A 25,682-nucleotide genomic window follows, 5' to 3' on the forward strand; every position below is an offset into this window, starting at 1 on the left:
ATTTACGCGATTGTACTGTTTTAAACTAAGAAGTTTAATACTGCAACGCAATTGAAATTAACGACACAGACGATTGCGCTCAGTCTTTGCGAATTTTTCACGGCGGTCCCGATCGTTAAATTAACGTAGTCGCAGAGCCGTGTGACGCGAAATCAATCAATTCTCGCCGGCTGCACCTAATTTCGCGGCTACGAAAAGCCGGTAAAAATAGAAACGACAGCCCGTCGAGCTGCGCGAGACTGCTTTGATATTCTCAGCGCAGGAAATAGCGAGTTGGCGTCGCAGTTTCTTAGATCGCGAACATTATAATACCGTCGCACTGCAACATGATTCTTTAATATTACCGGAATTTATAAAGCTGCACGAGGAAGTTCATATATATATATGATATATATACATCGAACCACCTGTGTAGCACGGTCCGCGTTAGAAATATACATTCATATGCGCTGTATACGCGATCGAGAACTATTTTTCTCTTCACTATGCGTATCATATATTGTACATCACGTGGCCAATTGCAATTACGATTGCAATTAGAATTATTATATATCATTATCAATATCCTTGCGGGTTTAACTATTAGTTAATATACGTAGTGCAAACATCGTTGCCGCTGTAATACGTCAGTCATGATAATTAGGCCTCACATGTCGTAGCGTGCGTTTCTGCTCGAAGCCGCTCATGCATATCGGCGCGTAAAAGCACCGCACTCGCGAGCGCGGCGAAGGCGCAGCTCTCGCGCGGAGACCATTAACGACGAAATACTTTCGGCGACTGCGTCGTCTGCCTTTGCTGGATCGGCAGGCAAAGCGCTCGTTAATTAACACGTCTACCGCGATGTTACCTCCAGCAACCGTGGAGCACAAACGACTGTCTTAAGCGCGGAGACGCACGATATGAACAGCCATTTTTAAATCAAAGTTCATCGGCAGGTAAAGAGAGAGTCCCGCGTTGATACGAAAATAACGAAGGCATCGTCGACGGATAAGCACAGAGGGGATTACCTTTTTAAATTTTCTCCGTAAAGTATCTAATAAATATTGTTGGCCGCCCTGCTCCGGCCTCGAATATTAATTATAGTAGCCTTTATATTCAAAGTGCAGTCCTCGTACCGGCCTATCGCCTATACACGCCGGATAGTCACCCCCGCCACTTATAATTCCTGTCCTCTCCGCGACTCTTTTGCTTCTCCTCACTTTTCCCCGCCTTCCGTTTCATCCGCGTCCGCGGCAATCCGATAGACGGCACCCAGGAAGGGATTCGGGATCGATTGCTCGAATCAAACAGGTTATACCGCTTCTATACCGGCGCGCGGCATCGGAAAGGAAACTGGACTTACTTTCGTGATCATCAATTGAGCGATAATTTCACGATAATAATCTCGATTAACTACAGTTTGCTTTTTCTATCTCTTTATCTTATATTACTTATAGTCGCGTAAAAAAAATAAATTGACCATAATGTTAACCAAAGTCGAACTCTTACTTAAGTAGTAGTTAAGTTAATGTAAGATAATATTAGCTTCGAAGAAAAATGCAGCTACTGTGAATAGAACTAATATTATTCGATTAAAAATTTGACGTGAATTGCATGAAACGTTAACGGGTGATATAAGCGGAATCCAATGATAGCTCGTCGCGCGCGGCTCTTTTTTGCTCATTGGATTCTTTTCGCGGCTTATGTAAACACGAATATCCGAGCGATATGCGCGGCATCGGCGTATATCGATTTATCAATGTGTGACGTCTCGTGAGACACACATATGGCGTCGCGATCGGCGAGCAGTCGGGAGAGGTGAGGACGAGCGCGGAGCAAGTAGACGAAGTCGGAGACACAAGGAGAGAGAGAAGGAGAAACAGAGACATCAGGCTACAGCAGGCAAGTAATGACCCATTGTTTCCTGCAAAAAGCCTTGACGATGTTATCGATAATTGCGAAATGATACGGGAAGCATAAATACATATCCGAGAGCGAGCCGTAATATACAGCTGTTCGAATGGCGGATGCGTATCGATAGCCGACCGTCTGGTAGCATCCTGCATATTTGTCACGTGGACGCACATCAGGAAACAATGTCGCGGCGGGGGAAATTCCGAGGACTCGCGGTCCGATAGAGAGAGAATCGAGAGAAGATCGCCGATAACGATCCTTCTCCCGCGCAGAACGGCCGCGATCGTTATATTAACAGCGGAAGTCGTTGGAGAATAATGGTTTTCTTCGAACGTCCCGAACGATCGAGCGCGAGTGGTCGTAACGCGCGATTTAAGCGAAAAAGATTCTGCCGACGATGATTTATAGCGTCAAATCGCTTATCGCGTTGATGCATCTCGTTATTATTGCGCTAAATATTCACGGTTGCAAATAAGCACGGATGGCGATAAGCGCACATTCTTATTTTGTAATTAAACTACATTACGTTGTATGGCTAATTTATATTTCCTGTACTTTTTTTTTTTTGAATCGCCGGAAGCAAGAGACGCGTTTTTTTTGCAAAAAAATCTTATGACATAAGAATCGCATTATGGATGCGGTGTTAACGTTTTGACATCTTCTAATGTAAAAATATGAATAAATTAAATTGCGAGGAGATACATTCTTTTTCTTGATATATTTGGCATTGATTGAAAATATGATTTGTTCCACATTAGAGTGAAGTGAGCAATTGTTGCCGAGATACCAAATTTCTCGAAACGAATAGTAATGATACCATTAGCAACGAGATCGCGATATTGAGAATAATAGACCGGCTGCGTAATGTTAGCGAGGAAACTTTACATTGTCCTATAGCGGCAATATAAGTATCCCCGTTATAGTTTCGTAGAACAATCGATCGCCTTCAGCATGACGGATGTCTAGCAAAAACTGACGTGGTTCGGTTTTGTTGCGTGTGTAGTGCCGTAGACTCCGAATCGCTCGTCGCCGCGTGAACGCTTCTAGTAGGCTCCGCGTGCAGCAATATTTTATCGTCGAATTCGTAATTACTTTAATTGGTTCCAGATGTTAATTAATGACCTAAACATATGCCGCGTTATATAGATCCGGCCCGATAGGGCGGCCTGTATGACCGTCACCCCGGAGGGGCAGGGATCGGGGTGAGAACGCATGTGTTTGTCATTACATGCACTACGACAATTTTATCGCTTTTGAATAACATCCTCGTCCGCCCCTGCCGCCATCCGCTCTACACTTTTCGCATCGGACACAGTGTCGATCGCCGATTAAAGTGCTTCGATCGATTTGTAACGTCGCTATCCCGTTGGTAGAATACAAGCGGTCGTTAAGCGTCCAATAATACTACGAATTTCCATTATGGCGAATTGTAATATCACATCGATTTCATTAATCGGATCGATTTAACATATATGTGAACTTTTAGCTGAGAATCATGTACGTCTAAAATTACGCTGGCGTTAATAATTTGATGATGTCAGGACAAAGCAAACTTGCCTTATTCATCGTGTATTGTTTGTTGCATCAGCGAGAAAATACATCGAAATTGCAGCAGCTGTGCCGACTTAAAAGATTCGCGAAAGGAATGGCAGGCGTAACAAAATACTCGAAGCGGATTTCGTGACACGATCGAATTACTTCGTTACGGGCGCACGTCCGTTCCGGCGATCGGGCGTCCGTCGCCTTCGCCTATCATTACGAGATGCTACTGGCAGCAGCCGCCGTTTCGATTCGATCGTCCGACAGCATCGATTACACCAGCCGCCTTTCGACCCTGAAGAGGGAAGGTGGGCATCGCGATGTGTGCTGGCATTTCGATCGGGTCGATCGCCGTCGAGTCGAGGCGTTTCGTCTCGGCCTCGACGCTCGTCTTACACCCCTTTTGCAAATTGACGGTTATCCGACTTCCACGGTGCCCAGCCGATCGATCGGTACTCAGCGATTCGACATACGGACGTAAGGGAATCTCGGCTTCCTGCATCGCGCGCGGGCAAGAAATCTAACTGCGGGATTACCTTCTGCGCCTGTACACGGTCACGCACTTTGTGCGATCGCCGCTTCTATCCGGGGACGAGAGTCGAAAGAATCGATTTTCGACGCGCTATCGTATTCTATAATAACCGACTGCAAATGTGCTTGATTGGGCGGTTTTTACTTGTTACTCGGCTGTGATCATTCGAGAGCGCAATCTATGGTGAACATCTGTTTTATACGCACAGATGCAGTAATTTAAATTTTTTCTATACAGGAGTATGTATTACTGTTGTATTAATTTCCTAAGTTTTTCTTTTATTTTGTAAATATTTTCAATTCACATACATTTTTATAATTTTAAGCAAGAATAGAATATTACTAAAATGATAACACTATGTTGTTGACAGGCCCGAATTATAAAAATAATCGCTGGCGGATGAACAGCATCTGTACATCTCAGAGATTGATCGGTGGAATATTAATCTCTTCGCAGTCAATTTCAGGTAACTTTAGAATAAGATTTTTCGACTCTCGTCCTCTTTTTTCCCTTTTTACCTTTCCCTCTCAGCCGTCGCGCAAGGAAGATTGAAAGTGGCAAAAAGCAGCTCTCTCAGTCGATTCGACCGTCATGGCAAGTCCGATTTACCTCGAATCATTATAACGTCCCAAGGTTCAACAGCAAAAGCGACGGAGATTTAAAATTAAACCTTATAAGACTTATCTCTATAGATAATCTTTATGTAAATCGTGGATCGTCTAAGATTGCGAGTGAAACTAATGTTTTCACAACGGGACACTCGCGTGCAGATCGACATAGGACACGGCTGGTATTTGCCCCGTCGAACGTCGAACATTCTTTGTGCGCCGAACGCAGAATCCCGAATAGATCACAGCCACGCGCCATCGCCCGCGTTCTCGCATCTATTTTTATCTGTCCGCCCGTATCGACACCGCTCTTCTTTTCCTTCTGCTTGTTTCTCGCCAGTTGACTAATATAAGTGGCACGGGAAATTCCGACGAGAGCGGAATCACACCGCCGTACATTTACGCGCGGGCGATCACCCACGTGCAATGTAAATCCCGATAGACGAATAATGAACGCGCGGAATAATGAGCGCAATAAACCATCGCAGACGACGGGATCGCGTCGTAAGACGTCGGTCGGATTCGCGGGGAATAAGAGCCGTTTCGAGCGAACAGACCCGCGACATTATGCTATTGCCAAATCAATATATGTATTATTTCAATAAAGAAAGAACACTCGGGCGATATTCTATGAAGTATGGCGCGTTCACGTTTTTCGTATAATCGTACCTTGCATGGTATTTGTCCTCAGTGTGTTCCATCCATTCGTAAAAATACATCATTCTCTTTGCCATAAAATGGCAATTTTCCTTTAGCTATATTTAAAATGTATGCATAATAACTAACAATGCATTCCATCAATTTTCCGATACCGTCTTTTCGTGACAAACAATGACAAACGAGTAACCGTGAAAGGCCCGAAGTAATATCACGGTAGGCGGGGTAAATTTATGCGGACATAAAGAAGCGTAATGTCGCTTTTGACTTACAACCGCCGCTGCAGCGCCGAGCGAGATCACGCGCGCTCTCATTGAGGTTTATGCCGCCGTTTGCCAAGCCACCGATCAAACGTCGTGACCCATATTTCGGCTGTGTGCTGACCGTATCCGAAGCTGTTCATTAAAACTACACCGATATTTTTATGACAGATGTTCGGGCGAGTTAAAGTTACGGTCGATCGATAGGTCGCTGGTCGATCGCGCGCCGCGGTGGCGTCGCGGCGACGGGTGTGTAATCGCGGTTGTCCACGAAAACCCCTCGCCCGGTCGGCGGCATTGCGGGGCGACAGGGAGGAAACGGGGCAAACAAACAAAGAAAGAGTAGGAGAGAGGAGAGTGCCTTATATCAAGGCGCCTTTATAATCTCCCACAGGGTGGCGGAGAAAGAGTCGCGAGGGTGGCGGCGATGAGGGGATGGGGGATACGCGGATCAGCCGTTTATGACTACCGGCGTTGTTATATTTTTTTTTAGGGGAAGGGGAGTCGAGTGAGAGTAAGAGAGAGAGAGAGAGAGAGAGAAAGAGAGACGAAGAGGGATAGCGGAACAGAAGAGCGGGAGACGCCCGCGATATTTCAAATTTTCTCATTACACCTCGAGGTGCGAATGATCTCTCCCTCTCTCTCACCCCCTCTCCTCATCCTCCCTTGATCTCTCCCGCTTTCTCCCCGTTCCTGCCTGTCGTGCCCGCTTTGTCCCTCTCGCTCCATCCTCCCGCGCTCGTTCGCTCTATCTAGCGCGAGTCCTCCGCGCCACCGATACAACGTGGCGTCATTTCCCCCCCCCCCCCTCCCCCAATCACCTCCCCACAGTCCCCCTCTTCAATCTCACACCAACCAGCCATCAGAGTGAACCCCTCTTGTATTTATTATTAAGATATCGATCGGCTCTAAGCCCCGGTACATACTGCAATATGCGGCTGGCAACGCGGGAGACATACACGAAGTCGCGGAGGAGAAAGCCAGAGAACTTCTTGCGAGCGCCTTCCCCTATCTTCAGTCAGAGTCATTCTCGTTGACTATCGTGCATTTATGCTTGCGCTTGAGCATCAGAAATGAGGAGCGTGTGTGGTCGCTATCGCTGACCATGTCGCTACGCTTTCTCGCTACACTCGACTTTAAACGGGAGATATCACGCAAAGGTGATGACGTTTCACGTTTCACGTTTAATATTTCACGCGTAATTGAAGTTAATAAAATAAATCTTATATACACGTTACTTGTATTAACGCAAAGTGTGCGTAGATAAATATTTCTCGAGTGTTAAAAGCGGGCAATAAAAGAATTAAATAACGCAAATATAAATCTGGACAAAATTAGACGTAAATATTATACGAACGTATAACAGATAGATTTTATTTATCAATGAGAGAGAGAAAGAGAGAGAAGAGAGATATATACGAAAGGTTTCATCTGCAAGGCACCATTATATTGTAGAACAATAAATGTGCGCTCACATTGTCCTAAGAGAGACATTTTTCCAAGGGTCGTCGACCGTTTGTCATGCTCTTTGCTTTGAGTATACGCATATGCGCCTTTAATAGCTAAGGATGATCTTCCATGTGGCTCAACGAGCAGGTTCCCACATGTACACTTTTGACGACGAGACGGTGCAATCCGTTACGCGGAGAGAGAGAGAGACGGGCGGAGGGAGAAAGACAGCTTCCCGGGGACAAACAGAAGAGGCTGCCTCCCGATATGGACGCATCGGAACGGCAATATTTAAGAAATGTCAATACGTCGTTCGGTTAAAGAGTTTCGAACGGAAGTCGGGAATGGTTAATATACCGGCGGCTGCACGGGCGGAAACTAGCCTCGAGGCATTGGTTAAAAAATAAGAAACGCCTTTGATGTTTCCCCGTTGTCCTAATGAAAAATTAAAGCCCTTTCTTAAACATCATTAGACACGAGCACTCTTTCAAGTTCCTAGCCTTCCCCTGATCCTTGGGCTTTCTTCCCTACCACTTCACGATATGCCCGAAGCGTCCAATCACGGGTTCTTGTTTTGGATCCGCGTTGACGTCGCCGATGCCTCGAATCAGAGAGCTCGGCGACTTCCGAAAATACAGCGATATCCACATAATAATCTACGCCTCGAGCCAAGATCGATAATGTCATTATATCCACTACAATCTACATCCGTATTGCTAATGCATTTGCAGTTGCTATTGAATTCTAATTCAACGTATCTGCATAGTGCTGTTGTGCAATGCTGTGCACAGATATGAGTCATGTATTACCAAAGTGACATAAGTCAAGTTGCGAGACGGAATAAATTTGCGTAAGATGCGTTTATTTGCGGATGTTTATTTGACTATATATAAAACCTTATCCACGTTATAATTTCAAAATAAACGCGTCATACGCGAAAAAACGATCGGATGGCGAGAGAAAATTTAGGTCGTTGCATTATCGGTTCTTAACAAAATTTGCCTAGCGTGTTTCCTTTGCGATTAAATCCTACAAAAACTTCTTTATCCTCGGCAATGGAATTTCCTGTACTAGATTCAATTTAACGAGCAATGTAAACGTCCGGGTGTAATATAGTATCCGAACACGCTTCTCGTGTCTCCACTCGCAACATTGTAGCGAGTTATATCGGTGTCTTCAGAATGCATAAGCGCGGCAACGGCGACGAAACAGGACCGGATATCTTCTCACGCGCGCTGCACTAATAAATCATGATGGCAGCGGAAAAAAAGATTGGTGATCATCTGCCAAGGAGAGGAGCGGCAGAAAACACGAAGCGATTCACGAGGGGGATCTTTCTTTCCAGCGCTGTTTTCGAGTCGCGTCGGCGTTGATTTCCTCTGCCAACGCAAGAGGAGCAAAAAGCGCGCGCAGTCCCGGTGACGTTTTCCTTTTATCGGTTGCCGAACCAAACTTGGTTTCCAGAACAAAAAAAACTTGGTCTCGCGCTCGTTAACATTGCTGATTATTTAAGCGTACAAAGAGTTTAAGATTCTATATTAATAAATTCCGATAATATTTTCCAGTTATTTTGTAAATTCAATTAAAAAAATGATAAAGTTATTCACACATTTTAGAAAAATATGACATGAGATAACATCGCATTGTAAAATTGTGGATATTTTTTTTAATTCTTTGCATATCATTCGCTACAATGTTGCTACAGTATTAGCTACATATCGCTGCAGTTTGTACAATACTATAGAACGAGAATTCGCCATCAGAAAATTGTCCGCGACGGAAGGGAATTGACGCGTCCACATATACGCGAGAAGGATGCAGACGGTAGCCAGGACAGACGCCATAAATATCGGGGCGTTCTTATATTTTCATCACGGCCATCATTAAAATTTATGTTATGATCAGAAGTGCACGTATATAACAGAGGACGCGCGTACCGCCGCGGCGGCCGCTGCGAAAAAAAGGGAGAGATGCGGCAGAAGAAGGGGTGGGCGGCAAGCCTGAAAGAGGGGTAGGTGGTAATATTGTAATCTATGTGTGGAAGAACGCGGGAAGAGAAACAGAGGAGAGATGAAAAAGTAGCTTGAATGGCAGGCACCCCGTTGTAAGGGGTAGTTTTCGGCCGGGGCGGCACGCCGAAGCGAGGTGGAGGGGCCGCGGGGGAACTTTCGGCACGGGGGCGAGCGCGGCGAAAAGAGGAGTGAGAAGGGTGCCGAACGGAAACAATGACGTCTATACCAAATCCCTCTTCTTCCTTTTTTCCACCCGCGCCTCTCTTTCTCTCTTTCTCATTTTTCCTCTCGTACGATACGCTCGCGCTTCTTTTTTTTTATTTTTACCTTCCTGTCTCTCCACCCGCGGGGTGCCATTAGACCCCCACGGCGGTCCCATAAAAATATAGCCCGTATTGTGCTCACTCAGGTACCGACCCTCGCGCACTAAAAGTAACCTACTGTCTCCCGCGCGCGGAAGTATATCCGCACACACGTGGGCGTTTGTACTATCAGCACGTGTGCGTTTTACTCGCGTATCAAATTACGAGGCATCGACTCCGATCGACGCAAACCGAACAGACTATCGTTCGTGAACCGCGAGTCTGCGTTAATCAACTTTTTAATTGCGCGCAATCGGTCCGTCGAGCGTGCGCTGCCATACTTGCGATAGTATTTTACGCGTGTTTTTTATTCGCCGCGAGCTTCGCATGCTCGCGAGTGGAACGACTCTGACAATATGCGCGCGAAATTACCGGTATTGATAATTATAGATTGTAATAACCAGCGGAATTTATAAATATATCGCAATGATGACGAATGTACGGTCCGACGATAATATCCAAGTATTATTTTGCGTTTGTCGCTATTCACGCGTCAATCGATGTGCAATTGAAAAAGCAAGACATAAAGGCAAGGGAAAAAGTTTCATATTATTATATACCTTAATTTTGCAAAATAAATGCTCGTAAATTCACGGCTTATTTACACGTAATGTCAGTTGATTAGTTTTGGTTTGTAAAATTTATCGAGCGTGGAATTAAGCTTTCAAATCGAGAGTAATAACGCGAAATCTCAGAGATCGAAGCGGTTCGTTCAACAAACGGGAAAAAATTTTTAAAAATAGAATGCAGTGCAAAAACCAGCACGAGCATCTGAACGACTGGCACTATGATCAGTCGGCTCAGGACAGATCACAAAGATGATTCGCTTTTGGCGGAGGGCCATTGTCGTCCGTTGGACCGAGCAGAATCGAAATGGCAAACGGTAACTCGATTGCTCGGCCTGCACACGGATTGCGAATTATTTCTCCTGTGGTGGCGTGCTCATTCCGCGGCCAAACAATCGTGATCGATTCATGCAAATTTCAACAATCGTCCCACCCCCTCCGCTCTTCCTCTTTCCCTTTCCCCATCCTCTCTTGCCCCCGCGGCCCTGCATTCATCGTCCCTTTGCTGATTCCGCCGCGCCGTATATCGAATCCTCCATTGTCCGGAGTGAAATTCGTTTCTGTACGGCACGAGCCTCGAGTGTTTTCCTGGCTACACGTGCGGTCGATCGGCTAACCCGCTAACTTCTCCTCTTTCGCAAAAAAAAAAAAAAAAAAAAACACCGCGTACATCGCGAGCGAAGCTCGAATCAAAGTTAACGCGTGAGAAGTAATGTCAAGGATGATTAAGTGGCGGCAGGTTTTTTAAAATTTCTCAGAGTAGTTTCACATTTTCCATAATGCTGTTCCAATGTCTCTTCTCTCTAATAAGACGTTGCTATGCAATCCGCAGTAATAATTATAGACGTTACATGTACTAATAAGAATGTAGCATTGCGAGAGGGTAACTAACTTTCTCAATTAAATGTATTTAAAGTCTAACAGCGTCATACGCCGATGCCTATAATTGAGCTTTGGCGGAATTAAAACGTGAAGAGTAATCACACCGTTACTGCGTAATCAAACTTCATAATACCCCAGGAGAAATAAAGAAAAATAAATCGAGTCTTAACAGGTTAATAAACGTCTTCTCTCCCTCCGTCAACTCCCCCCCCCCTCATCTCGTCCGCTCGTTACCTATCTCAGTCTCGCTTCTCCCTCCCCCCTCCCACTCCCCTTCCGCCTCCGCACTTTTGACGCTTCGTCCTGGAAATCCTTTGATTCTCATCTTTTCGGGAGGCTTGGAAACGTCGATGCGCCTCTTGCATGAAAAGGGGTTCCTCCCAGAACGTCCCCTGATTGGGACGATAAAAGAGGCCCCCAGCTAAGCGTGGAAAGGGTAAAGAGAGAAGGAGGTAAAACACTAATTAGTTATCAAAGGGCGAGGAAGGGTTTGGTGACAAAATAGTAGATCCTGGAACGAGGAGAGCTCGCGCACCCTCTTCCACCTAACCCGTCCACACCCCCCCCCTTTCCCCCTGCTCACTCCCTCCTTCCCATCCTCCGACTCGTCTATCGGATATACTACCACCGTCACCACCACCATAACCCCAACCTTCGCTCTATCGAGTCCTCCCCCTCCCGGCCACACCGCGCTCCTGCTAGCACCCATCCAACACCTCCAACCCCTTCTGCCCGCGCTCGCAAGCCTCCTTTCATCCCCATCTCTCTATCGCGCTCTGTCTTCGGATGGCATCCCCCACAGTGTCTTAATACTCTCGGGAGGACGGCCCTCTCTGTATTGATTTTCGAATCATTAATTCTACGTCTAATCAGAACTTGCGCCAGATATACGTACGCGCGGCTGTGTTCTACGTATACATGTACAGGTATGTACACGTTGGGGCGCCGGCTGATGGTGCCTGCGATACCGGTGGATGGAAGTCGTGCTTGCTCTTGACTGGTACGTCAAACTACAGGCGCGCGAGTGCATGCCAATATACGCTGACAGATTTGTGCCGACGAGTACAGGTGATTCATAAGTAGGAACGCGGGCGGTGCGCGCCTGCCTCCATCGCCGCGATTCAAGGGAGTCGACGAGCGAGTCGAGAAATCACGCTGATGTGTACGTCTTGACGACGTCGATAAATGCGTCGAATTTATGGATCGAGAGAAATATGAGGCAATAACCGATACATAACAATTTCAATCACGAAATAAGACGTATAAGTGAAAATTTTGCCTCGATTCTCAAAGAGTCGTTGCGTCGAATAATCATAAAGCACAAATGGCTATCATTTTATATTATTTTGACGTTGCGCGCCTCTGATGATGAGGTGTCTAGCGAATTTAGAAACGTCGTTGACCCTTAACCGAAATTCAATTCCCGAAACAGTGCGGCGTCTATCTATCCGGCTAGGTGTTTGTCAATCTGACGAGCGTGATTGAAACGTCGTACGGAAATACCCGATTGGAAATTCATTCCTGGTCTTCCTCGGACGCGGAATCGCTCATCCTATTCGCGAACGATAAATCACGCAGTCGTTACAACGACAGTCGCATCAGTCGCCACTGATTGTGCGTAAATCTAATTTACTATATAATCAAAGACCCGTTCAATGATGCGTTAAAAGTTATTAATATCTTCCAAAAAATCTTTTCGTTCTTAAAACTTTTGTTCTTAAATAATGTGGTTTGCTTCGCAACGGACGTTACAAAAACATTCTGTCTAAAGCGTTTTGTGTTTGATTTGTATTCTTTGGGAGCGTTTGTGCCGAAGATCAAAGCTTCGTCGAATTCGTGGTTTCGACCAGAAATGAAAGACGAGCTGCCGCGTGACTCATCGACCGTCGACGATTCTCGATTCGAGAACTTGAGCGCTACGGAATTAGTCAGTGCTCGATTTCTTCTCGATGATGCCGCGGCATCGTGAAATCTATCGGAAAGCCGATTCCTGGAACGAATCATATATAACGTCGCAAATAGGCCTAATTATAGCGATGACTAACGCTGACAAGCGAACTCGACATATGTGCTGCTTGATCGACCGGAGGATTCAGCGCGATTCGAATTGTCTCGCAATTAGCCAGAACTCCAGTGGCAGATAATAAAAATTAATTGCCGACCGGCGGTCTTTAAAGCTCGTAAGAAAAAAACTACGCATTTCACTCGTTTCAATAGAACCATTAATCGCATTGCAAACTTCATTATTAAATTCATTATATAGATTTATCGACAAGGGCAATTATAGGTGCACGTGAGTTAATAGAACAAGAACCGCGTATCGCGTCTTAAAAGTGCATAAATAATTTAACGCGTCACCGCGCGTGCAAAATGATCGGATTTCCGCGCATAGATAATACATAATAAAACGCATCGAGCTTCGCGATTGCGCCGCGGTATAGAAGCCGATGGAAATATTTTAATAGGATCGTCAGCGATTTTATTAACATTGTGTGCTGTCCCCGTTGGGCTGTTTTTATCTCACGAAAGAGAAAACGGCTCGAAAGCGAATTAATTCGATCGTCACGCCGCGGCCGGCATCTATGCGCCGCTCGCCATAACAGATCACATTAAAATTCATTCGTACGGATAATACTAATTAACCGGAGAGATCGGGAACTCCCCGTAGGAGTTTCCGCGACGATTACCGAGTCGGCTGCGTAAGAATGGGCGTTACGCACCTAACAGTGGAAAATTGCCAATTTTCCCGATAATGAAAACTCCCGTCGCGGTTAATTCAATTCCCTTAATTTCTCCGCATTGAATTCTCCCGAAGAGCTTAGAGCAGCGCGGCGGCGAAGATTACGATTGGAAATGTTACGATTGAAATCACTCGGCCCGCCGGGCGCCTTGCTGAAGGAAATTTCGTTCATTCGCTCGTTATTACGCACGCCGGATAAATTACAAGGCGATTGCCCGCACCGCGATGTCGCGAAATCGCTAGTTACAGCGCCGTGTAATTTCCCAATTCAATCTTGCGTTACCGAGGTGGCCACATTGCGTGGCGAATCAATTCTACTGTTGTGTGTATTGTATGTGTTTGTGATAAAATTATGTCGTAACATTATACGTTCAGATATGTCGATAGATAAGTTTACGTGTACATTGATTTTTTAATCATCATTAGAGATAACTAAATTTATCTTGCAATTTTTTTTTCCTATTTATTTCCACGAATAATATTCCACGAGAAAAATATTTGCAAATCACTGTTAACTATGTTCGATGACTCGTTTGCGACACTGATTTATCACCGGTCAAGATAAAACCGTCTCCGAATGATATTGACAAAACAAATTCTCTTTTTCTGTTTCTCGTATTTGACGCGAATGCGAACTAAAGACGTCAGCGTGCGATTTATAATCATTTCGATAACGAAACGTTACCATTGCTGAGATACGGGAGAATTACAATATCTATTCTTGATGATACACTTCGCTGATTTCATTTTACACGACAGCTTATCTCACCGTAACGTTTCTACGCATTAAATCAGTTCCGAGTTGCCTTATGTTGCAAAATGTATTTGTATTTTACTCGCACTGCCGAAACATTGATAGCGAGAGGAAATTCACAGTATTTCTTATCACCAGTAATGAAATATTAAGTGGAACTAATGTATCGATCATCGACGTGTGTAATACGATACACATTGAATGAACAAGCGAAATATTCGTGAATATAAATAAATTAATAGCATTCCTAATTTATATCAAGTTAAGCGAAATTTCTTGCAATCGACGAACAAAAGTCGTCGATCTCATTCATTAGTAACAGACATTTATAAATAAGTTTTTCGTGTCTGCCATGGAAGTGCTATGAACTATTAAGGTACGTTAACATCGTGAGACCATCTCGAATAAAAGTGTAAATTTTGCACGGACTATGTATCTGTCGACCGAATCAATTAATCATATGACCGGTCTACTTATTAATACTGTTACGTTCAACGCATTCATATTTACTTACACATTTGCAGTACATTAATTTCATTAGAATACTAGGTCTAAATGATGAAAAAAGATCCATTAAATATTCCGTGGAAAATGAACGGTTCAATTATTCTCTGCCGTTTCCGAGAAGCCATAATCGCAAGCGTAAAAAGTGAACATTGTGCGTGAATGTATCGAACGGACATCGCACTGAACTCACGCGTGTCACGCAACCGGCGCGGTATCAGACATCGAGGGTTGACTTATCGAGAAAAACGGGGTTGTCGGCAAAGAACGCGGGATCTTCTATCGATTTTATCAATGTTTTAAATTATTGCCCGCTCATTGCGGCCGGTGCGTAGGCAGAGACGGCGTATGAATAAAAAGGGTTAAGGGAGTAGCAAACAACTTCACCGCGGCTTTTTGTTTCGACGCTCGTGGATATCGAGAGGGCAAGGAAAAAGGAAGGGGGAGCGCGGAAAGGGACGGTAGCGATACACGGCAAAGGGTTACCAGAGAACGATCTTGTTCGGTAATCAGCCCGTCTCCTGGGAGAGAGAGTTTTTTTTTCCGGGCTACTCCCTCGCCGCAGTTATGCGTCGCGACGTACCGGATGCGTAGCTGTGCCGAGATAAAATACTCTCGACGAGAGCTTCGCCCTCCATTGGGACTCGTTGTAGCGTGGAATAGCTTTGATTTCATTTTCGCGTTAATCTGTCTCGGTAATCGGAAATACGCATCGCGGTTGCCCGCCGCAATACTCGCCTGTACCGAAGAGAAGAAGATTTTCACGCACGACAAAACAAGGTCTCGCGATCGGGGAAAAGGAATCTGCGGAGTCTCAGCGCGGCGCGCGGCTTTCCATTTAATCGCGGTCATTCGCTACAATTACGAGATAATTGTCAGCGAAACTTTCACGGAACTACGCGGCTCGCGTAGTCCCGTTCTACCACCCGATCGCTGTGACGTTACAAAACTTATCGGCTTGCGATCTAATTTAAAAAAAAAAAACAAATAGAAATGATCGATGAACTGGCACGCTATCACAATTTCCAGGCAACGATCAAGCCATAACAGGCTTCGAAGGCCGGCTATCGAGCGGCTCCTGAGACGCGGCGTAACTTGAATTTTCGCGTCGCGAAAGAAACGACGCGGGCGATGAAGGCGCCGATATAGAGACGGCTGTAAAGCTGTAAGGAACAGAAAAGGAGGCTGAAAATCGTTCCTACCGTCGGGATTTCAAAGCTGTGGACGCCGCTGACGACGAGGGTGGTAATAGGGCTGAAGAGCGAAACTCCGGGGTTCGAATCAAAGGATTGCCAAGCTGTATGGCCAAGCGAGAGAGGAGGACAGGTGGGAGGGGGAGGAGGGAAGGGACGGCAGAGAACCCGGTTAATTATCTTTATCAATCATTAGAAACTCATTCCTCGAAAAGCGCCTCCTATACCCCCCCCCCTCCCTTCGCCTTTCCTCCCCCACTCGTATCACGGTTATGATCATTTAGCCTGCGATGCTGTATAATCATAACGTAATGCATATAAAAGTAAGATTATTACCGGATACTCTGGCGAACAAAAATGTTAAATGTTATTTGAGTGAGAGTTAATTACACCGTGCGCTCTCGCGCGATCGGAACGCGGAATGAAATTATTACATTCGCGGCTGCGTTTCATTTTTCCGATTGATGAGAAGTAAAAAGGGCGAATATTCGACGACCGGTAGGTACTTGTCATTCTAGGCATTCGCTATTTTTTTGCGCACACGGTTCTGCTTTTATCTCCTATCCTGCCTGTATCCTATCGTATATATGGAAATATATTTGATCCGATATTTTCATCGGAATATTTCAACAACTCCGGAGAGATTTCCTACAAGTGCCGTAACTAAAAATAGATCTTTCAGTCAAAGTGTTAATTTAGCACTTTATAATTTTATAATCGTTTATTTTCCGATTCCGCAATTCTTATAGTATTACCAAACTGACAGGCTCGTTTACATCAAAGCAAGCTTATATCATTTTTTTTTTCTCATGACACGAAACTTTCGTAACAATATTCATCTAAACGAAACAGAGTTTTAATTATCGCCGAACGTCGCCGCCCATTCAGTCTTCATATGACGCGACCAATGCGGACACGTGCATGCCGGATCATCGCGGAAGAGAAATGCAAATCTTTGCCCGCGCGATATCTCAGTCCATCGAGCTACAACACGCGCCGCAGACATAACGTGTATTCAACAGAGGCGTCATAAAACTATCTGTCTGATCTTTCGAGCTGATCGCAGTTTTGAATCGGGGAAAAACTCGACGCAGAGGAGAAAAGTCAAAAGAGGGAAATTTAGCTGGAAGTAAAGCTAGGTCGGGGGATGGTGCACCATCCCAGAGTGGGACAGAGAGAAAGAACGCGCGGCGGATGATCTGATGGCAGGGCGGGAGGAGGAGGAGGAGGAGGAGGAGGTGAAAATTCGAATTGCAACGCGATATTCTATACGGGCGAAGTTACGTACGGGGCGAAGAGAAACTTGCCATTTTCGTTGTGGATGGAGAGGAGTGGGGTAGCCGGAGAGGGTTGAAAGTAAGCGATAATGCGCCGGCTTTACTTAGCTAATTAGCGCCTCTCTCTCTCCTTCGTTCTCTCCCTCTCTCTCCCTCTCTCTTTCCCGCCCGCTCCACTTTGCCGTGCCAAGTGAGTTCTGTGTCTGTTCATCCTGCATCCAGCTGGAGTCGATCCTTCACTCTTTCCCTCCTCCTGCTACCTCAGCTCTCCCCCTCCTCTACTCTCAGCAGCCCGTTTTTCCTCTGTTCCCCGCCCCGCCCCTGCCGCCCTTCCTTTGGGCAACCCCTTTTCACCGTGCCGACGACGGGTATTAATTCATTTAGATATTATTTTGCGAGGCAGGCATTAACATTCTCAATCAGATTAATTAAATTATTTTTCTCATTCGCGGTTCCTATCTCTCGACTCTCGCGCTTCCGTTGCCTTCTTCTTCACGTCGCGTTGGATCGCCGCGATGTATGCGTGTGCACGCGCGCGCGGTTATTTCATGGCAATTGATGACGACGCTTTTAACGTACCGCCGGAATTACGAAGATAGTGCAGAGAGCATGCGGCTCACTGCGAGGATACACTCGGATAAAAAAGAAGCAGTTTTCCAGATATTACGCGTTTATAAACAGTCGTTTAAAAATACGCATGGAAAACGCTTAAGAAAGACGCATTGATGAATCTAAATAATAAAAAAATCCATTGGAAGGAATTACGCAATCACAAATTGAATAATATCGAGTCGATAAATCGATCGGTGCAATATTTATAACATTACTTCTAATTTTCACTCGATTAACGGCACACCAATTTTATATTATTTCACGACTGATAGCAAAGATACACGCCGCCAAATACGTGATCCGCGAACGTTCAGATCTTCAGAAGAATATTCTCCATTCTGGTTATTCGAGAATTACCCCGGAGAAATATTCCAACCGCGCCTGTATCATCGGACTTCGTTTTAAGGTTTCATTATAATTCCAGCGGTGGATAGAATTAATCGTAATCACCTGGGCTCGTATGCGTGCGCCTGGAACGAGCTTGATACGCCGCTGAAAGTACACTGAAAACGAATCCAAGTTAGCACGGTGGATAAGAGGAATGCAGGCGCGGGATGGCAGAATCCCGAGGTGGATCCCCGGCGATGTGCGAGGGTAGGAAAATCCGTGGGGTGTGAGGGAATGCGGTGGACGCCGGGCTGGCTCGCGGGGGCGGCTCGAACGGCAAGGAAGAAGGGGTTAATGCAAAGGTCCAGGATAATTACCCACATGGCTGGCAATGCGTATTTCACTTTGATCAAGTCTGTGTTTTTCTTCGCTCGCCTATCAAACCTCTTCCCGAGCCAGTCCCACACCTCTCCTCGACCTCGCCCCGACTCACCCTTTCGCTTCCTTCCTTTTCTCTGCCCTTACATCATCGCGAAGCTTGATGGGTAGGTAACCGGCTTTTGTCTTTTCCCCGGAACGTTTTAATTATTTTAAACTCGAACCCGCGAGCGTCTAATTTGTGATGTACCTCGCCGAACCGAGGTGAGTATCGTCGATGTATACGTGTATCGTTAAAGGTATTTGCGTATCGTGGAAATTTTGTGCGAGCACGCACAAAAAGTCAAGCCGAACTGGTATTATCAAATCGACGCCTTTCAGTGTAATATTACTAGCGAGAATTTCTTTGTTCTTACATTTTGACGAAATTGATTATTGACAATTATAAGACTAGATATCTTATATACGAGAGAATAGAGGTACCTATCGCTGAAACGGATTCTCAATCACATCGAAAATACATTTTGCATCGAAATTAATTAGCCTTGTTTCTTTCAAGTCCGATGGATGAACGATGAATACCTAATTTATTAAGTCGACGGTGGAAGTCCACTAATGATCTGCGGGATCCAATTATTAGTCTCGTTATCATTACTATTATTAACGAAAGATAAAGGAAAGCCAACGCCGTACCGGCGGCAGAAGTACCCAAAGAATACGGAGCCGCGGTAATTAATGCAGCGCCATATAATAAATATCGAGTGCAGGTCCTATTTCGCGTCATGGCGTTCCATTAAATTGAATTCAGTATCGTCAGCTGGCGCCGCTCAATACCAATATGCTTACCTCACCCCCAACCCACTCTTATTCTCTATCCCACCTCCTTTCCTGATTTTGTCGTACCGCAACCCCTCTTTCTAAGCATCCTTAAAGCTTAAAGCGACAAACAAGCCCGATACGACCAATCAAGGTTCAGAATCAAGTAAAGATAAGTTGATTTATAATCGGAACACAGACGACGTATATACTATTAAAGATAATTATTGTTTTACATTATTATTGATCCAAGATAGCTGAACAGTGCAAACCGAAAAATAACGATCAACTGAACTGTGTGATACGGCAAATAGCTATTTAAATGTTAAACTACATAATGCAACACAATAACAATTTTATTTTATGTAGACATTGTTATAATTTTAGAGTAATTATATAGTAAATAGCAATATTTTATTATTATTATTAAATACTATTTAACGTTTTAAATCATTATTCCGACTGAGAAAACACACTACAGTAATCAATTTTGCATTTTAATCGCCATTATTTCTAAAGGTAATTACTTACGATTGTTGGAGTAATTGCAATCGATTATTACAACTTGATAATGAGAACGATAATGCAATGTTAATTCGCACACATAATGCAAAGTACGCGTCAGCTCTCTCTCTCTACTATTACCTCTGTTATAAATATAATTAAATATTATAATAGTAATTAAATCACATAATAAATTACATTATTGTAATAACGGATGTAAGAAAGTGGCCAATTAATTATCAATACAAATATATAAGATATAATAAGAAGTTATTCAAACATTAAATACTAATTAAACAATCGCTATGAAAACCTGATAAAGGCATTATGTGTTATAAAAACATCGATGCAACTTATCAATAAATTCTAATCTCACGTACGCACGTATACGCACATGATACGTGAGCTGGTCGATCGGCAAACGTATTTAAAAGCTCTATTCACAGCTACGGGATGTCGGTGCGGAATTTTTTCTCAATCGCAAGACCGAGGAATGCAAAAAGAATCGAAGCGTACGAGACAGTTCGGTCAGTTATCCGATCATTTCGTTCCAAAGAGACAGACGCTTCCCTCCTCCGCATTTATACCGCAAATCGCATCGACAAAAGGGGATCTCCCGAGGTACTTCGCAGAGGCCACCGTGGTACGCGATAAAACAAAAAAAAAAAAGAGAGAAAGAAAAAGAGAAACCGATACGGAGGGCGGCAAGCGGAGAAAGAACGCTTCACTCAAAGCGTGCCTTGTTCACGAATAATGGCACGCACTCATTGTTCTAATTATTCGCGCATACGATTAACGTCGCTGTCTGCCGAACCCGCCGTACGTGGGACATGTGTGACAAATATGCACGTTCGTCCGCCCGCACCGACGCTCGTCTGCATAAGAAAGGGGGGAAAAAGCGAAGAGGAGGAGGGCGTACGGAGTGAACGAAAAAACAAACCGCGTCAAGGAACGGCGCTAGTCGGACGTGCAGACGTCAGACGGGAGAAAGGAAGAAACGAGCGGCTCTATATGCGCTCCCACATATACGTGCACAAAACACACGCAGGAGGAAGTCCCGTCTGCAGCGAACCGCGCGTGCGCGCACAACGTGTATTACGCTGGTACAAAGCGTGTCAGCCGGATACAATACCCGCCATCTGACGCTCAATTAACGAGTTAATGCGGTACCGTTGATAATTAAACAAATACGCGTGCTTTTTTTTATCATCGTCCGCCCCCACCGCAATACGCTCTCACGTACACGACCGGGCGTCTTTATACGTTCGCGTTCGATCTTCCGTCTTTGCCACGTAAACGCGAGCTCCGTGTCGCGTTCTCTCTGTCCGCCGTCTTTCTCTCCTTGTCGCTCTTACGAGCTCCCGTTCCGTGTCTCACGCCATAATCCATGGTTTCTGACCTCCATCCTCCTTGGCCTTTAATCGCGAATCTATCTCTCCTTCGTAGTTTTTACCGCTTTTATTTTTTTCCCTCTTACTTTCGCGCTGACCTATCGTCGCGAATAATGCGCGTACGTATTGTGCCGGTCGACCGATTATTATATTATCCTCGACCGGAAGCGGATGTGTGAACCGTACGCGAGCAGGAGGGGAGGGGGCGGGGATAATGAGCACGGTGTTCCTTCTCTCGTGCTGGAACGAGGATCGAAAATGGTCGTGAAAAGTTTGCGGGGAGCGAGAACGGTACGGAGGGAGCTGTCCTCGTTTCCGACATAATGCGAAGTCGAGGAATGCGATCGTTAGGGGTAGATTGTGCTTGGAATCCTGTTTGTCTGATTTCAATTAGCAGCGAAGTTCTTAAGTTTCGCATTGCATGGCGTAAGATTAATAGAATGTCGATGTTCTGCTTCAACAATATGTTAAAATTAGCACGTGGTTGTTTGAGTGCGTATCTATGTTTTATATAAATTTATATGATATAAGATGAGATAAATTAAAATTAATTTTTTTAATAAAAATTTTTAATACCAAAAAAAATTAATTTTAATTTGTCTTTGTTGCTATTAGAAAAGAATCACTCTTTTACAATGCGTGCTATAATGTGGTATATATCAAATTGATAGAGGTAATTTCAAAATTTTTCTTGAATCTTTATTCAAATTTCATGAGTTTTAATTGGGTTTTGACTTTGATCCAGAAATCATTGTTAAGATGGGAATATTTTACATCAAATAGTAATTTCCTTCCGCTTAGCACATACATGAATCAATTGTATGATGAAAGGGAAATATCAAAGGATTAAAATGTGAATTGTATTTTATGCGTTTGATGAATGGAATTGAGTCGCAATAGAAGCACGTAATATATATAAAGAGAGAGCATGGGGGCCGTACAAATACCGTCGATACCGCACTTCCGGTACTGGTAGCGGCCACACTGCGAACAATTCGAGTCGATAGTCGTATCGACGCTGATAAGCCAACCCGATACGATATGGTCCATGAGAAAGACAAAACACGTTACGCTGCCAAAGCGCGGCGCGTATGATTAAAAATATTTGTATTCCTTAGTAAAGCATTCGACACCTTCGATCTCGACTTCACAGTCTCGAAGCCGCTGCGATAAAAATCGAAATCCATCCCTAATCATTCATTGCTTTGCTATTGACAAGATATCAGATTCATTACAAGTTACAAAATACTAAATTAATAATCAATCTGATACGATTAGAACGGCAATCAATTTTGTTAACTGTTCGTCTAAATTTATAACACATTTTTCTCAAATTATATTGTTGATTTTTATCATATAATTATTACAATGCAATATCATACTTATATTTACACAGATTTAATGATATCTTTCAATAAATGAAATTAGAATACTCTCGAATATCTAATTTTAGTACATTGCGTTATTGCATTGATATTAATGACGATATTACGTTATTACGATATTCAGTAATTACGTCGATTGCGAAAAATGTCGTGAGTTCTTGTCGTCAAATTAACGAAATTATTCATATATAATAATTACTAGTAATTAATGAAAATATTCATTAAGTATATATGAATTAAAAATTACGGATGACAAATATGAAATCAATTTCATATCAATTGATTCTAACAATCGCTATATGCACACTTCCAGGTATTCCGGCGTGGGTGGTGGCACCCTAGGAGCTTTATCTAATGAGTATGGTGACACCTAAAGACTACGGAATCAACATCAAACAACATGTCAGTCGATCTTCTCTCTATAAACATGTTCAAGTATTGTATTCGCATGCACCGCCGGTAGAGACCGTATGACTACGACAAGGAGAATATTAGTAAAGGTAGGAGGAACGATGATGGTGTTGTCTAAAGGTGACTCGTGAAAAATGATCCTTGTGAGAGAGATGAAAAAGCCATTTGGTCGACTTCGATTTCAAACAAACATCAATCTATTTCATCTTATCACGACGCGACGTATCGTTCGATTCAAGACAACTCTTAAATGATTTTTTTTTTCATAATCTTATCAAAAACAAATATAAATATGTTTATAAATAAATATTCTTGCTGCTTTTTATTATTGATAAATACATTAAAAAATTATTTTACATTATAATTTTATTTTATATAATTTATAAAATTATAAATAGTTAAAATATAGTGTCAGAAAATAAGATAAATCTTGGATGCAGCTAATCTTTATTGCATGAATATTTATTGCATAAATATTTTATGGAAATTTGCTTGAAATTCAAATGCAATTTTTTAGATACAATTATATATTACAAATGTACAGTGTAACGATGTCGCAAAGTAGCGGTGCGGATTACATTACATATAGCTAATACGCACACTTCTTCGCGAGATTACAGACCGTCCCGAATTCGCGCAGCCACAAACGTGGCAACCGAAGATATTGCGAGATAAGCGTTTTGCAATTAGCGGGACGTGCTGCAGCTGCACTCGAGAAAGAAGTGCAACGTTTCCTTAATAAAACGAATTTCGTACCGGTTGCCTAATGCACCACTGACGACAGAGTAACGCCATGCAATGTGTAATGATAGCTCTTACCGCGTTGGCAAATAACGTTTAGCAGCATAATTAATATCGTCCTATTTGGCATAATATTAGGCGCGCAGAAACGTAGGATGATAGCTGTAATTTCGGTTATTACATTGGCAGCAAAGCAGAGCGCGAAAAAGGTCGTGCACGGAATGCAGAAGACTTATATTAATCTCACGTGTCGTCTAGTGCTCACATCAGTAAATGGACTTGTTTCAAAGCGCTCTTTATGCTTTGAGAACTCTTGATGCATCGATTGTTTGCTTAGATTTGTAAATGTTAGTTAAAATCAATATTATTCAACCGTAAAAATTAAAGACATGAAGAACCGAGTATATATTTGAAATCTTTGATAATTCAAGTTTATTTTTGAAAGAATTATCAAGTTATTTTTTTGGTCAAATTATATCAGGAATTATGTGAGAAGAAATATTCTAATTTACACTTTTGTTACTTTTGTTCATACTTTTTCGTAAAATTCTAATGAGTGACAGCGTGTAAAACTTCTGCACCGACTTTTTCCGCCCACTATTTTATACGCAGTTAGCTTAATTGTTCATGACTAGTTTGGATTACAGGAAATATCATCGGCCATCGAGTAAATATTCACACGAAGAGCGAAAGTTATCGGGATATGGGAGAGTCATCTAGGATGAAGAGGCCAGAGCACGAGAGAGAATGGAAAACAGAAAAAAATGGAGAAAAAGCACGGTAGAGAAAGAGGGCGAAAACCGCTGACGGCGTCAGGTGCAACGCTGACCCCGACACGTCGCCTGTCAAATCTCTATTTACCGAGCAACCAAAATGACCAAACTCAAACGAACGGTCCAATTCCGCCAGCCGACAGCCAATCATACGCTGCCGGAACTTCGACGTTTTTCGTTCCCGGATTTATTCGCCGGTGAAACATTTCCACCGTGGACGCAAATTGAGGAAAATCCCGCCCCCGGAAGCATGCCGGCCCGCAACGCGACGAATTTCGCACGACCGTTAAATCGACGGACGACGAATTATGCGCAAAACACGGAGATTCGCGTCGCGGAAAATATTAGGATTTTTATTCAACGCCTGCCGACCGTGCTTGACGATTAACTCCGTTGTTATTACCGGCTTTTTGAAAACGTTAACCGCGTAAATCAAAGCGGGAAAAGCGCGAGTGACAGTACACATTGCGCGTCGCTATTTCCTTGAATCATTCGCTGACGCGTAATATTCGTAAATCCAATAATTTATTTAGTAATTAATTAAAATTTTAAATAATTTCTTGAAATCCTTTAAAATCGTGTAATTTTATTTCATTTTTATATTTAATAGCAAAATAATCACTATTATTATTTTTTGTGTTAAACTTTATGTTAAAAAACTGACCCAAATTTGTCATATTGCTTTGTCATGCGGTTTCTTTCTACGTTCTTTACTCTCGCGTGACTTCGTGCAGATGTAAAGTTTCCCCAAAAAAATACAATTCGATTTCCGAATCACTGCCGTATTTTCTTAGATATGATCGTCGAACGGCGTACAAGCTTCGAGTACCGAAAGGCGAGCAATCTGCATGGTTTACGGACGGAGTATCTGTCAGGCTCTCTCACAGAGGCCCAAAGAAAGGTCGGCACGAAACATCTGTTTGACATCCCTGTTTGTCAAGGCGTGACTCGGCACTTGCGGCGCTCTCATACAAAAGCGATCTACTGTGCTTGACGAGCGATCCTTTCGTTTTCTCGGTAGTTGACGATGCTATACACGATCGATCTATGAACTACCAACCACTCGTCTGCAATTGCGCGTGAAAATCGTAAACAAAAGTTACAGGATCGTCCCGA

The 25,682-nt window shown here is 43.7% G+C and overlaps 1 protein-coding gene and 1 long non-coding RNA gene across 8 annotated transcripts in view; one reads left to right on the forward strand and one right to left on the reverse strand.

Annotated features, from left to right (window-relative positions):
• Positions 1–25,682, reverse strand: part of ct (homeobox protein, cut) — a 137,579-nt gene that overhangs the window by 68,754 nt on the left and 43,143 nt on the right. The window lies entirely within an intron of this gene.
• On the forward strand, positions 1,457–23,965 carry LOC136998762 (uncharacterized). Its single transcript, XR_010889303.1, has 3 exons — positions 1,457–1,881; positions 4,335–4,430; positions 22,955–23,965. It is a non-coding gene; the product is annotated as an uncharacterized lncRNA (long non-coding RNA).

Source organism: Linepithema humile, chromosome 3, assembly GCF_040581485.1.
Source record: "Linepithema humile isolate Giens D197 chromosome 3, Lhum_UNIL_v1.0, whole genome shotgun sequence".
In the NCBI taxonomy this organism is placed as follows: domain Eukaryota; kingdom Metazoa; phylum Arthropoda; class Insecta; order Hymenoptera; family Formicidae; genus Linepithema; species Linepithema humile.